Source organism: Macaca mulatta, chromosome 7, assembly GCF_049350105.2.
Source record: "Macaca mulatta isolate MMU2019108-1 chromosome 7, T2T-MMU8v2.0, whole genome shotgun sequence".
In the NCBI taxonomy this organism is placed as follows: domain Eukaryota; kingdom Metazoa; phylum Chordata; class Mammalia; order Primates; family Cercopithecidae; genus Macaca; species Macaca mulatta.
In genome coordinates, this window is record NC_133412.1 from 92,597,008 (window position 1) to 92,611,553 (window position 14,546).

Below are 14,546 nucleotides of genomic sequence, written 5' to 3' on the forward strand. Positions count from 1 at the left end.
TATTACTTTGGTTATTTTGCTATTTGGTAAGAAAAATTTAAACACTGTTTATTACAAATAGCTAAAAATGTAAAGCCCTCCATAACTAGAGATATTACAAAGAAAATTATATAAATTTATTTTGTTGTACATATTTACTTTTTAAATGTTTTGTTGGTCATGATGACTTCACTAGATAATAAATCAAGGCACAGTACAGATTGTCAAGTTCAATATTAACAACAAAAGTAAATCCATATTGTAAGATAATATTTCTTAATAACTTAGAATGTTTTAGCTTGCTTACTATCAGTTCAGATAGTTAATTGTTCTTTTACTTTGTAATGTAGCTGACAGAGTGAATTCCTACTATATGTAGAATTCTTACGGCCATTTTATAATTGTTCATGTGAGTTTTAATAATTAGAATCATCTTCAATCCAAAGTTAAAGTGGAAAAATATTTTATAAGCCCCTTATAAATTTTGGAGAACAAAATGGAGCTAAAATAATATAATGACATCTTTAATCTCTCTCTTCCCCTTAATTGGGCACACCAAAGTTGAAAGACATAACAATATGTTCAAAGCAAATGATTAAGAAGCAAACTGCTTTCAACTGCTCTTTTGGTTAACTCACACTTTCCTCAGAAAACTTTAAACATCATGTATAACATATGACCAGATAACATACAGATTCAACTAGGGCACCAAAAATTATCTGTCTATTAAATATTAATAAAGCTTTCTAAAAATTTATCTCTTCAAATTGAAATAGAGATAACAACAGATGTTGTTATTTTTCTTTTGTTACCTGCTTGTCTGCAGCTGGCTTTAAAGTATTCACTGTGCCTTGGGAAAAAAAATGGGTTTAAGTAACTGGCTAACTCAACCTTCATTTTTGGATCAAATATGGATTCTGACCCAATTAAATATTCCTCCAGTTTCTGTACTTCCCAGACTAATAGTTTTCTTTTCTTTTTTTTTTTTTATTGGTTGATTAAATCTTTATCCTAACTTATTGGCTAGAATAAAACTCTGAGATTCTTAAATTATTCCTTCCCCGTCTCAAGTACTTAATATTTTAAATTTATATTCCCTTTATCATATATTCAGTGGTAGCAGGGATTGTATCTATCAAACATCTCTACCCCTAGTTTAATGTCTTACTTTTGGTAGATTTAATAAATTTGCTTCTTCTTCCCTGATGTCCTTCAACTCTCTGATGTTGTATATATTCTCTTTTGATTTTCTTTGAACATTTTACTGGGTGACAAATTAAGCTGTTCTAACTTCAAATTTGTTTTCTGGCAGCATATATACTTATAGTGTAGCTCTTGTTCCAAGAAATAAGGAAATTATCCACAAGTAGTTCACAAGGGACTAAAATAAGGCCTTGAAGTTAAGTACTGAACTCAGCAAAACTGAAAGCTTTATTGAGCCTAAACTGGATGTCAGGAACTTGTCCTCAGGAAGCTTTATCATTGGAGACTGACCCCAAATGATAAAATGCTGAGAGTAATAATATAGATATGGCATGAGTCAAACTGTTTTGTGGAGTTTGCAAATTTTCTCATAAAAGAGATCACCTCTTTCAAAAGAAACAGTTGTGCCTTTAATAAGTAGAGACTTTAAAGGCAATAGAAACTGCTAAGAGAAACCCTACTGGAATCACAGATAATCCTGGGAATAAGAGACACTGTGGATATGTACCAGCTACATCCACTTAGAAGAAAATCAGAGAAAGGTATGTGGCAGAAATGAAAACATTCTTCAAGCCACACACAGTTCCACTGACAAAGGGTTGAAGCCTTACTGGCACAAGAAGCTTAAGCAAAACCTCTAAGCAAACGCTAGCTAAAAAACAAACAACACTGAACCAAGAGCAACTTCTTAGGAAATCGGGCTTACAAATACAATTACACAAATTCCTGGCAGCCTGGAGGACTGAGTGAATGTCCACATGTGTGTGCTTTTCAGGAGTGATTGGAGGGGGAACATTCTAGTCCCTAAACAAATGTGGGGCAAAAGCGTAAACTTCCTGAATTGTGATAGAAGCCTCCTAGCCACACCCACATCTAGTGATAAAGGATAAAAATCTAATTTGTCAAGAAGGATACTTAAGCAAAATCTTTGTTCCATAAGTTGCTTGTGCTGTCTTTGAGATAATCCACAAATAGCAGGCTAGGAGAATTTTAAAAAGGGATGTATTTGGAGTAAAGACATCAGACAGTACACACTGCAGGGGAAATCGACTTCACAGGATTAAGCCAAGTCATTAAATAAACAATTAAACAAGCAATAACAAGAAAATCATCAGTGGATGGGAGTGGTGGTCAGTAATCAGTTACTACAATAAAATGTCCAATGTTCAAGTGAAAAATGATGAGAAATGCAAAGAAACACAAAAGTGTGATGTATACATGAAAAAAGGCAATAGAAACTGCTTTTATGGGAACCAAGATATTACACTTAGTAGAGAACAACTTCAAAACAGTTATTATAAATATATCTTGAGAACTAAAGAAAACCATGTCTAAAGAATTAAAGGAATGTATAAAGTCCATGTCTTAGCAAATAAAAAATATCAATAAAGATATAGAAATTATAAAAAAGGACCAAATGGAAATTCAGAAGTTGAAAAATATAATAACTCAAATGAAGAAATCAATAGAGGAGCTCACCAGTAGATCTGAGCTGGCACCAGTGGACCTGGAAACATATCTATAGCAATTATGCCATCTCAACAGAGAGGGATAAAAATAAGGAAAAATAAATAGAGCCTCAGAGAATGTGGAGCACTAGTGAGAGCACCCATCTATGTGTTACGAAATGTCAGCTTTGGCTTCTGGATTGGACATTAGCCTGATAATGATCATATTACTTCAAATAGGGAGTACAGAAAAAATAACAGTCTTTGGAAGTTAGGTAATTTAATTTTTTTTGCATTTCGGCCTACAGATACCTTCAAGATAGCTGGGGAAGAGTAAGTAGGAAGTCGAAAATAAAAATGTGTGAGTAGCTCAGAAATGAGGAACAAAAAAGGTTAGATGATATTATCAACATTTAGGTACCTGCAGAAAGCAACTACCACTCTAAAGGCTAGATTAGAAAAAAAAGAGGAAGCAATATTATACAGAGCCCACAATTCCTGATGGCAGAGTGCTATCATTGCTGCTGTTGGAACCTCTATCCTGTATTAAAAATTAAGAGCTCACATACTTAAGGAAGCTTCAAGAGCCTTCAATCTTGCTGATGCTGCTGGTCCCAGCAAGACTTCTACAGCCCACAGTTGCCTGCTACTGCTACTGAGAAAGACAGAAGAAAGATCGAAGGCTTCTCCATTTTTTCCTTTTTTTTTTTTTTTTTCACCTTTTATTGTCATGAATGTCTTCCACTGGCAGAAACTCACAGGAATACATTTACAAGAGAGTCTAGGAAATGCAATTCTCAGGCTTGTAACTCCCTACTGTAGAGAGAAGACTATAGGGCTGACATGGGGCTGAAAGTCAACAGACAAACATTCAGAATGCTCCACTTTGGTTACTCAGTATCAATACACATCATTCTACATTTATTTAAACTTCCAAAGAATGACAATAGCTTCAGTCTAAAGATGCATCTATCCTGCAAACAAATTAAGACACTCTGGCCTCCTTTCTCTAACTGAAAACCAAAAATCTTCATTGGTTACTATATCCATTTCTGTATGGTGATGCCATCTTTTCAAATTCAGTCATAATCCCACATTAATATTCTGTAAACCAGAGACTAAATTGTAAATTAGTCTCCTTGATAAGGAAAAATTAAAAGGAAAAAAGGAATCAGGAATTTATGAACAAATGCAATTTATATATAAAAAATATTGTAGCTTCTAGAATCATCATTTTACTAACAAGTTGTGAGACAATATTCATGGCTGCCTTCTTTTATTGCCTATTTTATTCCTCTTTGTATGCATTCAGATCTCCAATGACGGTGATTCTTTACATGGTGGAATGAATAAAAATTTTATTTTTCCTAGGCGATGTAATTTTCACTTATTTTTATTACTTGATATGCAAATAATATGAAGTACCACAGCAAATCACTTGGGTTTCAGACATGGTCTTCCCTACCCCACCATACAACAGCAATTCTAGTATGCATTGATAATTGGAGTGAATCAACTTAGCTGGTTTAATAAGCTCTTCTCATTTTAATTAGAGATGAAAGATGACTGAAACGTCTGAGATGGGTGTGGTGAGTCACGCCTGTAATCCCAGCACTTTGGGATGCCAAAGCGAGATCGATTGCTTGAGCTCAGGAGTTCAGGACCGGCCTGGGCAGCATGGTGAAACCTCATCTCTACAAGAAATACAAAAATTAGCTGGGCATTGGTGGCTTGTGCCTGTAGTCCCAGCTACTTGGGAGGCTGAAGCTGGAGAAGTGCTTAAACCTGGGAGGCAGAGGCTGCAGTGAGCTGATATAGGGGCACTGCACTCTAGCCTGGGTGACAGAGCGAGACCCTGCCTCAAAACAAATTACCAAACACACACAAACAAAGAGAAAAAAAACGTGGAGGGGAAGAAGATTCAAATGTCTTGGTCTTGGTGACAGTTTTTACTTTCAGGTTAATAAAATACTACTTATTTTCTTTTTGCAAAGACTTATTTATTGAGGACTATGATCTGTAAAGAAGGGTACGGAACACAAAAAATTTATGTTATTAAAATGTAGATAGGAAAATATTTTTAGTTAGAAAAACATATATTTTGTAGTTAGGTATAGAATCTGATACTGGATCTAGTACTTACATTTCTGTGGCAAGTTCATTACATTTTATAATGCTCAGTTTTGTTACCTATTGACAATATGTAAATAATATTCTCTATTTTCCTTGTTGTGAAATAGGAGAAAATTTATGGAAAGTGCCTCATACATGAATAGCACTCAATAAATTACATTTAAAAATATCATTTAATCAATAAGCAGCATAAAATTACAACATAAGCAAATAACATATTGGAATAGTTTGTACTTGGAGGAAAAACCATAATGTTTTATTGCATATACACTTACATAGGGATCGATTATTGTATTCCAAAATATGGCTTATGTTTGGTACAAAAATCATCCACTTCAGTGTCTTTGGATCATCATGATGACAGCAATACTGGTGATGCTTTTAGTGATTATAATATTTTAGTTATAAAGTGGATCTAGAACTCACAAAGTTAATCTTTATTTTTCTTAATGCTTTCTTCATGTCGTTATTCCTGAATGTGTAGATGATTGGATTTAAAAGGGGAGCAAAAATTGTTTAAAACACAGACATCAATGGAGACAGTGCTGAATGGCCTTTCATAGATAAAGACGCAAGCTCTGAAGAACTGTACCACCACTGTAATGTGGGCTGAAAGAGTGGACAAAGTTTTGGAAGACCCCCCTGGAGGAATGATGTCAAATAGTAATCAGGACAATGCTTTAGGAGATTAACAGAAAGATGAAACACAGCAAAGAAAGTAGTCCACTGTCTGCAATGACTCATAGCTCCAAGATGTAAGGGTCTGCACAGGCAAGTTTGATCACAAGGCAGATCACACACGCAAAAAATATCCACAACACTGAGACCACAGAATGGCAAAGTCACTGTGAAAACATTTTGACTCATGTTGTGCATGAAATCCGTGGTCCAGGAGCGAGGAGCAAGTCTGATGCAATGGACTTGTAATGGAGGAGTTTGCATACGGCAAAGTATCTATCGATTGCCATGGCTAAAAGTAACATCATCTCACTTCCACCTAAAAAGTGAAGGGAAAACCTCTAGGTCATGCAGCCTTCATAGGAGATGGTCCTCTGTTCACTACTTATATTATAGATTATCTTAGGAGTAGCAAAGGAGGCCAGGGGTATATCAATAAAAGACAGGTTGGCCAGTAGGAAGTACATGGGAGAATGCAATTGAGGATCCAGTTTCACTACAAAGATAATGATTAGGTTACCTAATTATGGATATATAGATAATGGAAAAAAATAAGAAAAAGAAAATCTGTAGCTCATGAGATTTTTGAATCCCAGCAAAATAAACTCAGCCATCATGGACTGATTTTGTTTTTCCATTTGTTTGTCTGTTGGCATATATGACCTAAAACAAAATAAAAACAGATTAAATTCTGAGAGATATGAGAAATGAAATACATATGCACTTAACACGGCTTTCTAAAATTCACTGAAATGTGCAAAAAGATTCAAAAGTATTGAACAACAATAAATCCAATATCTTTTAAAGAGTAGACATAATTTCTCAGCAAAGATTATTAATAACTGCCAATATGTTTGAATAAATTTGAAGCCATCAATATGTAACTCATATCTACATCAATCTTGAGAAAAATGAATAACCCAGTTGGGAAGGAAGTATGAAAGTTTCCTGCCACCTCTTTAGAATTTGAGGAACAGATTTATTGATCCTCCATAGGCAAAGAAGAGGGCCTGTCCATCTCCAAATCTCTTTCTACACTCAAAAATAATGAGGAACATGCAAGTGAAGGAGGAAGCAAATGGTTTTTTAATTGAGAAGGATCAAGAAAAATGAAATTGATAAGATGGAATATAGAACATTAACATACTATGAGTCACTTCTGTAGTTGCTGCTGAAAGTAAGATAAGCAGAGATGATAAACAGAATGAATCTTTGATACACATCAGTCTATGGTTGTGCAAATTGAAGTAGCCTCTCACCTTTTTCCTGAGATTGAAAGAAAGGTCCAATATTTGAGTTTCCTCCTATGGGCATATGAATTTAGTATATTGGGAAGTATAGCGCGCCGAGATAGCATAATGAGCATTTATTACTGGCTTCCCTGCTTCACTTAACTTACTTTCTCTGAAAGTCCAAACAGATTTCTTACCTATCCATGCTATTTATAATGCTATTATAAAGTGCAGAACTCTGGTTAAAATAAAAAGTGGGGGGATTGACAGGGAACACCTCCATATTGTTCTAGATAGGTAAAGCAGACCCATGTGAAACGACACCCATTTAAATATAAATAACGGTAACCAAAATTTTTGAAACAAGCTAGCTAAGACATAATAACACAGTATTTTTTAAATGAGAGCTAAAATAAACAGAAAACGATGAAATAGTTTATATATAACTGGAAATCTTTTATCTATTTATTTATTTATTTATTTATTTGAGACACAGTCTCGCTCTGTCACCCAGACTGAAGTGCAGTGGTGTGATCATAGCTCACTACAGCCTTGGAATGGTGGGCTCAAGAAATTCTCCCACCTCAGCCTCCAGAGTAGCTGGGACTAAGGTGCACGCCACCACTTTTGGCTAACGTTTTTTTTTTAATAGAGACAGGGGGTCTCATTTTGTTGCCAAGGCTTGTTTTGAACTTCCGACTTCAAGAGAGCCTCCCAACTTGGCCTCCGAAAGTGTTGGGATTACAGGTGTGAGCCACGGTGCTCTGCCAAAGAGACCTTACTAATAGAAAAGACATAATGTAGTTTTTAAATATTTTTAAATGTTTTAAGGAGTCAGAAAATATAATAAAAGAAAAATATAATAAAGAAAAATATAATAAAGATCTACATACTACTATTCGGAATTAATAAACATATTTTTATCACATTGCTTCACAGTTTTTCAATAAAATAACGAATACTGGCAAAAGAACAGTTTTTCATCTTAGTATTTTGTGTGTGATTTATTAAAAATTGAATAAGTGGTATCCTGTCATACCATTCTACAAATAAAAATTTTAGTTTTATTAACTAATTGCTATTATAAAAATTAGGCAATATATATATTTACATGTCAAAGACTTTTTCGAGCTTAGATTACAAGAAGTAGATTAGTAGGCCATTTTCAACTAATCAAATATTGTCAAAATTCTCAACAAGGGGTTATACATAATTATCCTGCTGATTCCCTACATATCTGGGTATTTTATTAGCTCTCATTCATTGTAGGAATGCAAGAATGCCTCAATATTAGGGAATCTAAATATGTCAAGTATCTTTAAATTCATCTGTATATTCAACACAATCTCAACCTGAATTCCAGAAGAAGTTTTTTTCTGAAAATTGACAAGTTAATTCTAACATGTATATGGAGATGCAAAAGGCAAAGTAAACAAAGGCAATCCAACAGAACAAAGATGGAGAATTTATGCTATTGTGTAGCAAGACCTACTATTGAACTACATAATAAAACAATTTGGTGTTGACTCAAGGATACAAAAGTAAACCAAATGAAACTGAAAACGTAAGCAAAGTTCTAAATTTTCTACATGATAAGAACAAAAACATTCTACAACATTTGGGAGACACTAACAGCACGGTTCACTAGTCTCCAGGAAGGTTGCAGTATGATGTTTTAGCTGCTGCTCATGGCTCTTCCTTAGGAAAGGGGGCTCTTCCTGATGTCAGATGTCCACAGTATCAATAAACACCAGCAGTTGGCTTTGTTATGTTCTCTTAATGAAGCTGACTTCAAAATTCATATTGCCTAGCTTCTACGGCTTGGTAATTTAATCCTTTCTTCTAAGTTTGCTTTCAAGTTTTCCTAATTAAAAAAAGTAGTCATTAGCGGATGAGATGGCTTTCCTAGGACACATTACAATGCTGCACACAGCAGTAACTTGGCCCCTGCATGCTTCTCCATGAGATGACAGGATAAGGAGATGCTTTTCTAAATGTTTACTTATAAGCTTCCCTAATAAATCCTGCCTTTCTTACGCGTGACTATGCTATATGACATAGCAGCATGTTCCTTCATGCTCTACTCACTCTACATTATAGAGTTACAACATTTCAAGAATAAGGGTCTAGAATAGGAAGAGTGAGACAGTGAAATACAACAGAAAACTATTATCCAGATCTAGACACAAATATTTATATACATGTAACATATGATAGGAATAGATTTTTTATCAATAAGGAAAATATTGAGTATATGATGACAGGGTAATTTGCTAATGCCTGGAGAGCGGTATCAGATTCTAATCTCATATGAAAACAAATTTCAGAGAGGTAAAATATTTACATCTGTAAAAATAAAATTATAATATTAGTGAAAGAAAAATGGGTGAATATTATTTTAACATAATGGAATGGATAAAAACATTCTAGACATAAAATTTGAATCCATGAAAACAAAGATATACATTTGACAATGAAAGTGAAAAAGTAAAAAAAGAGTAAACACAAGAAAAGAGATGATAATATATTTTCGAAACACAAAATAAAGAGCTGTTATCGCTGATTTATGAATAACTTGTAGCATTTAGAAAGGAAAGATTAAAGAAGCAATGAAAAGTGAAGAGATTATATGGATTGTCAGTCCACAGAAGAAGTACAAATATCTTTAAAAACAAAAGTATTCTCGAGACCATCCTGGCTAACGCGGTGAAACCCCATCTCTACTAGAACTTAAAGTATAATAATAATTAAAAAATGTAATTTAGCAATTTTTTGTAATTTGGAGGTACTGCCAACCAAAGCAGAAATCATGAAGCAAAATATTGGCAGATTTTACTACACACAGAAAAACCTTAGTATCCCAAACATGTTGTATATAAAAATAAAAATAAACACATAGCATACAAATGTTAAAACATTTGAAAATATGTATTACATATATGCAATAAAGGGTCAATATCTTTAAAAGATTAAGACCAACTCTTTGAAATTAGCAAGAAAAACACACAAACACTGCAATGGGCAAATGACCATCAGACTAGAAAAATCCTCAGAGGAAGAAATAAAAATTGTCAATAAATATTTTTTAAATTGCAAAAAAAAAAAAAATACAAAAAATTAGCTGGGCATGGTGGTGGGTGCCTATAGTCCCAGCTACTCGGGAGGCTGAGGCAGGAGAATGGCGTGAACCCAGAAGGTGCAGCTTGCAGTGAGCCAAGATTGCGCCATTGCACTCCAGCCTGGGCGACAGAGCGAGACTCCCTCAAAAAAAAAAAAAAAAAAAAAAGTATTCAACCTTATCTATAATTAAAGACATTCAAGTTAAAATAACAAAATGCACATTTTTTATCTATCATATTAAAATATAAATTCAATTTTGGTCAAGATGTGTGATGATGCTATAAAAAGTCTCATATACTACTTTTTTATATATCAACACAATATTTTTGGAGGAAACGACACTTTTTCTTATACGTAAAAGTTTTTCAACAATTGAACAGAGAACCTTTACTTCTAGGATTTATAGTTTATAAAATTTATACCTAAGTTTTCAAATAAATATAATCAATAATGCTTATTGTAGCATTGTCTTTAATAAGAAAATATTAGCACCCGAGAAACCCATCCTTAATAGAGTGATTTAAAAATAGAAATCTCTATGTGTTGATATGAAAAATGTATATTACTAAAATTTTAAATGTCATGCTTTACATTGTGATAGTATATTAATGAAAAATTATGCATATATGCATATTAGCATCATAAAAATCTAGGTGAACCATAAATTCATCATACTAGCAACAGTGCTTATCTCTGATATATTGGCTTATAGGATTTAACTCAGATTCTAGTTTTTACAAGTTCAAAATCTATGAAATTTTATAAGGTACAATTAGACTCTAGCCCTGTCTCTAAAAATGTAGTTGGCATTTCACTACCGAAGATTTCAAATCAGAGATTCACTTATTTTATATATAACTGTAAAAAATAACCTGTAAATAATTTGAGGTTTGTGATGGTAACTGGCTGTGCTGATTCACCATCTACTATCTAAAACATGGAGAGTTGCCGCAGCACTGAAAATTGAGGTTGACGACTATTGATTAGGCAACCTACTACAGATAGTATAGATTGGAAATATATTCTAAATCATTTATCATCTTAAAATTTTTGTGTATTTACTACTGACCTATAATAATTGTACAAGTTTATGGAATGCAGTGTGATATTTTGATTATGTGTACATTGTATTGTGATCAATCACAGTAGTTACCATGTCCATCACTTCATACCTTTATTACTTCTTTGTGGTGATAAAGAAGTAGAATTAGTAGATTAATTTATTACTTCTTTGTGGTGTCATCATAACTCAATATTTTCCCTGTTGATAAAAAAATCTGTTCCTATCATATGTCACTTTTATAAAAATATTTGTATCTATATCTGGATAATAATTTTCTGTTGTAGTTCACTGTCTCACTCTTCCTATTCTGAACCCTTATTCTTGCAATGTGGTAACTCTGTAACATAGAGTGAGTAGATAATTTTGAGATCCTTTATTCTAGCTATCCTGAAATATAAAATACATTGCTATTAGCTATAGTCACCCTACTCCATAATAGGACACCAGAACTTGTTCTTTCTAACTATAATTTTGTACCCATTGACCAACTTCTCCCTCTGTCTCCTACTTCCCACCCCAGCCTCTGGCAACCACTATTCTACTTGCTAGTTCTATGAGCTCTACTTTATGGATTCCACATATAAATGAGATTGTGTGGTATTTGTTTTTCTGAGCCTAGCTTATTTCACATAACCTTATGTCCACCAGGTTCATCTATGTTGCTGAAAATAATAGAATCTCATTCTTTTTTACAGCTGAATAGCATTCCATTTTGTATATATACTACATTTTATTTATCCATTCACTTGTTGATGGACACAGATTGATTCCATTTCTTGGCTATTGTAAATAATGCTTCAATAAACATGAGAGTACAGGTATATCTTTGAAATATATTATCAACTGAGGAAATATAAAAAATATTTAAGAAAATATATAAATGATGTTTAAACAACTGAAAAAAATAGTTTAATTTCAGTAGAAAAATAGATTGAGATCATGCACATCAAAGTGCTTTAGTGATTTGCTTTGGAGGTAAAATTACATCTCATTATATTTTTCTTATATCTCTTGATATTTCACAAATAGTCTGTAATGAACATGGTTTACTTTTAAAATTTGAAAAAAAATTAATAAAATACTAACATAAAAATGTCTTCAACATTACTTTTCCAGCATACCTCTTGCTAGCTTTGGAAGTTGTGACCGGAAGTTACTGCAACTTTTAGGATTTTTTCGCTTGTCCCCACTTTGTTTAGTCTTCTTTCTCATGTTCCAATTCTCATAAAGTAGAAATTCCTTTTATTTTAAAGTTGTATAAGACAGCATGAACAATGTGTCGATTAATGACCCTGAGAAAACCTTGCGTCTTATAAATGAATTCCCCCAGCAATTAAAGGCCATGGAATTGGGAAGTTAGACTGTTTGGAATCTCTCAATAGTGTGTGGCTTTTCACCATAAAGAAGACACAAAAATAAGACATTACTAACCAAAAAATATAGCCATAATTCCATGCACAGACATAGATATAAAAGGTATCTATTTAGAAAATAGATAAAAATGAATTTTCAAGGCTCCAAAGTAAGAAGAATTTAGAAACACAATGTAGAGAAGATTAATAATATTATATTTCACTTTATTATGGAAAATTTCTTAGACAACTTTGGTGGCCATAAATCTCTTTCTTTACTCATATTATCTAAATGAAGATCAAGTGTACCAATTTAATTGGAAATATTGGAAATAACTATTTCCTAAGAGTCACATCTCTCTGATACCTTTGTTTACCTTTGTAATTTTCCATTATAATTAATTCCTCTTGGATTTGGGAGCTGTGTTGGAACTGCATTGTGCCAAAACAGTTAACAGTTAAAATAAAAGAAATTCACTATTTTTAATTGTTTGATCTCTCCCATCGCAAATAATAGCTGACTAATTTCTTGTCTCTTGCATTTGATGACCTGCATTTATCATGTCAGCAAACGGACTATACAGCCAACTGCTTTGTCAAATTACACTGTGATTTCAGTGAAAAGCCTGGTCAACAGGGTTCAAAATAATTTTATTGTTGTTGTCTCTGAATTAGTAACTTCATTTGTTGATTACTTACACACTCACAGCTTAGATCCTTTTAAGGAAATAGCATGGCTATTAAAGGTGTTGATGAAATGGATTCATTTTTCATTTCCTAGTTCTGTTTTTCTCCTATAGCGACTGGATATAAATATGTGTTTTCATTTTCTCTCCCTATATCAGTAGATAAAAACCATCTCAATTCCAAATACAAATTTGTCTTTATTACGTATTAAAAATATACAAAACGATTTTTATAAAATATCTAGAGGGTAACAGATAAATGACAGTATCAGTATACATTAACCCGCCACTCATATAAAGGAAAAGATTATTTTATTTCTTTCTTCTCTTTGTTTGATTTATTTTTTCTTTTTCAAAATAAACTATTGAGTTTGTTACATAATTCAAATGTGTGCTTATTTGAAAGATTTCCTACAAACTGCTGTATCAATATGGTTGTGTTTACATTTCTTCACAAATTTTGCTCTTTTTAATATAGCCAGTTAAAGCTTTAATCTCTTTTTGTGTCCCCAAATAAAATTCCTTCTGAAAGATCCTTTAGGCAACTGCAATATACTTATACCCAAGGCTTTCATTCTGCTTCACTATTCCAGACACAAATAAAATACCTTGTCTTTTCAGACATTATAATCTTGATAACAGATTATTAAAAATACTATATGAAAGAATGTACTTAATTTATTCCTATCTTAAACATTTGTGTGTTTATTTCTTCAGAGGTGTAACACATACACGACAAATTGTGCAAAATGGTTTTACATAAAGTATGCAAAGATTCAAAAATTCATGTTTACAGTTACATAATTTATTTTTATGTATGTATCTTCCAGTGTAAACACAGCTCAGATCAAGACACAGAAGTCAGACTAACTTTACATAGGTTGCGAGGGAGTAGAACCAGGAAAGAAGCACAGCACAACTTTATGGGTAGCTGTAACTGTTCTATCGTCATTTATTAGTTTTGCCTTTTCTTTGCCTGAACTTTATATAAATCAAATTAAATAGTATGTACTACTTTGTGACTGTAATTTTCACTCATTGTAATATCTGTGAGATTCATCCATGTCATATCAGAAGTTTCTTCTTTTTAAATGTGGAGTGATATGCCAGTGTGTGATCTTCCAATGTTTTTATCCACTTACCTCTTACTCTTATCCACTTACCTCTTATAGAAACAGTTACTTTGTTTCTATAAAAGTTGGATATTTGTTATGAATATAATCACTCATTTCTCTTATTATGTAACTCGGAGTGGAATTACTGAACCATGGGATAGCCATGTCTATTAGAAACTGCCAATGGGTTTCCAATGTGATTGCACCACTTTACACTCCCACTAGCAATGCAGGAGAATTTTAGTTGTTCCACATGCTTAACAGACTTTGGTATTCTCAAGACTTTTTAATTTTAGCTATTTTTTGTGCGTACCTACCAATAGTAATTATGGTTATAATTTGCATTTTCCTGATTTTTAATGATGTAGAACATCTTTTCATATTGTTACTAACCATTTGAATATTCCCCTTTGTGAAGTACCTATTTAGCTTTTTGCCCCATTTTCATGAATGGCTGACAACTTGGATATAATAAGCAAATTCCTTGAAAGCACAATTACATGACCAACGAAAGAAGAAAAAGTTGGCTATTACATA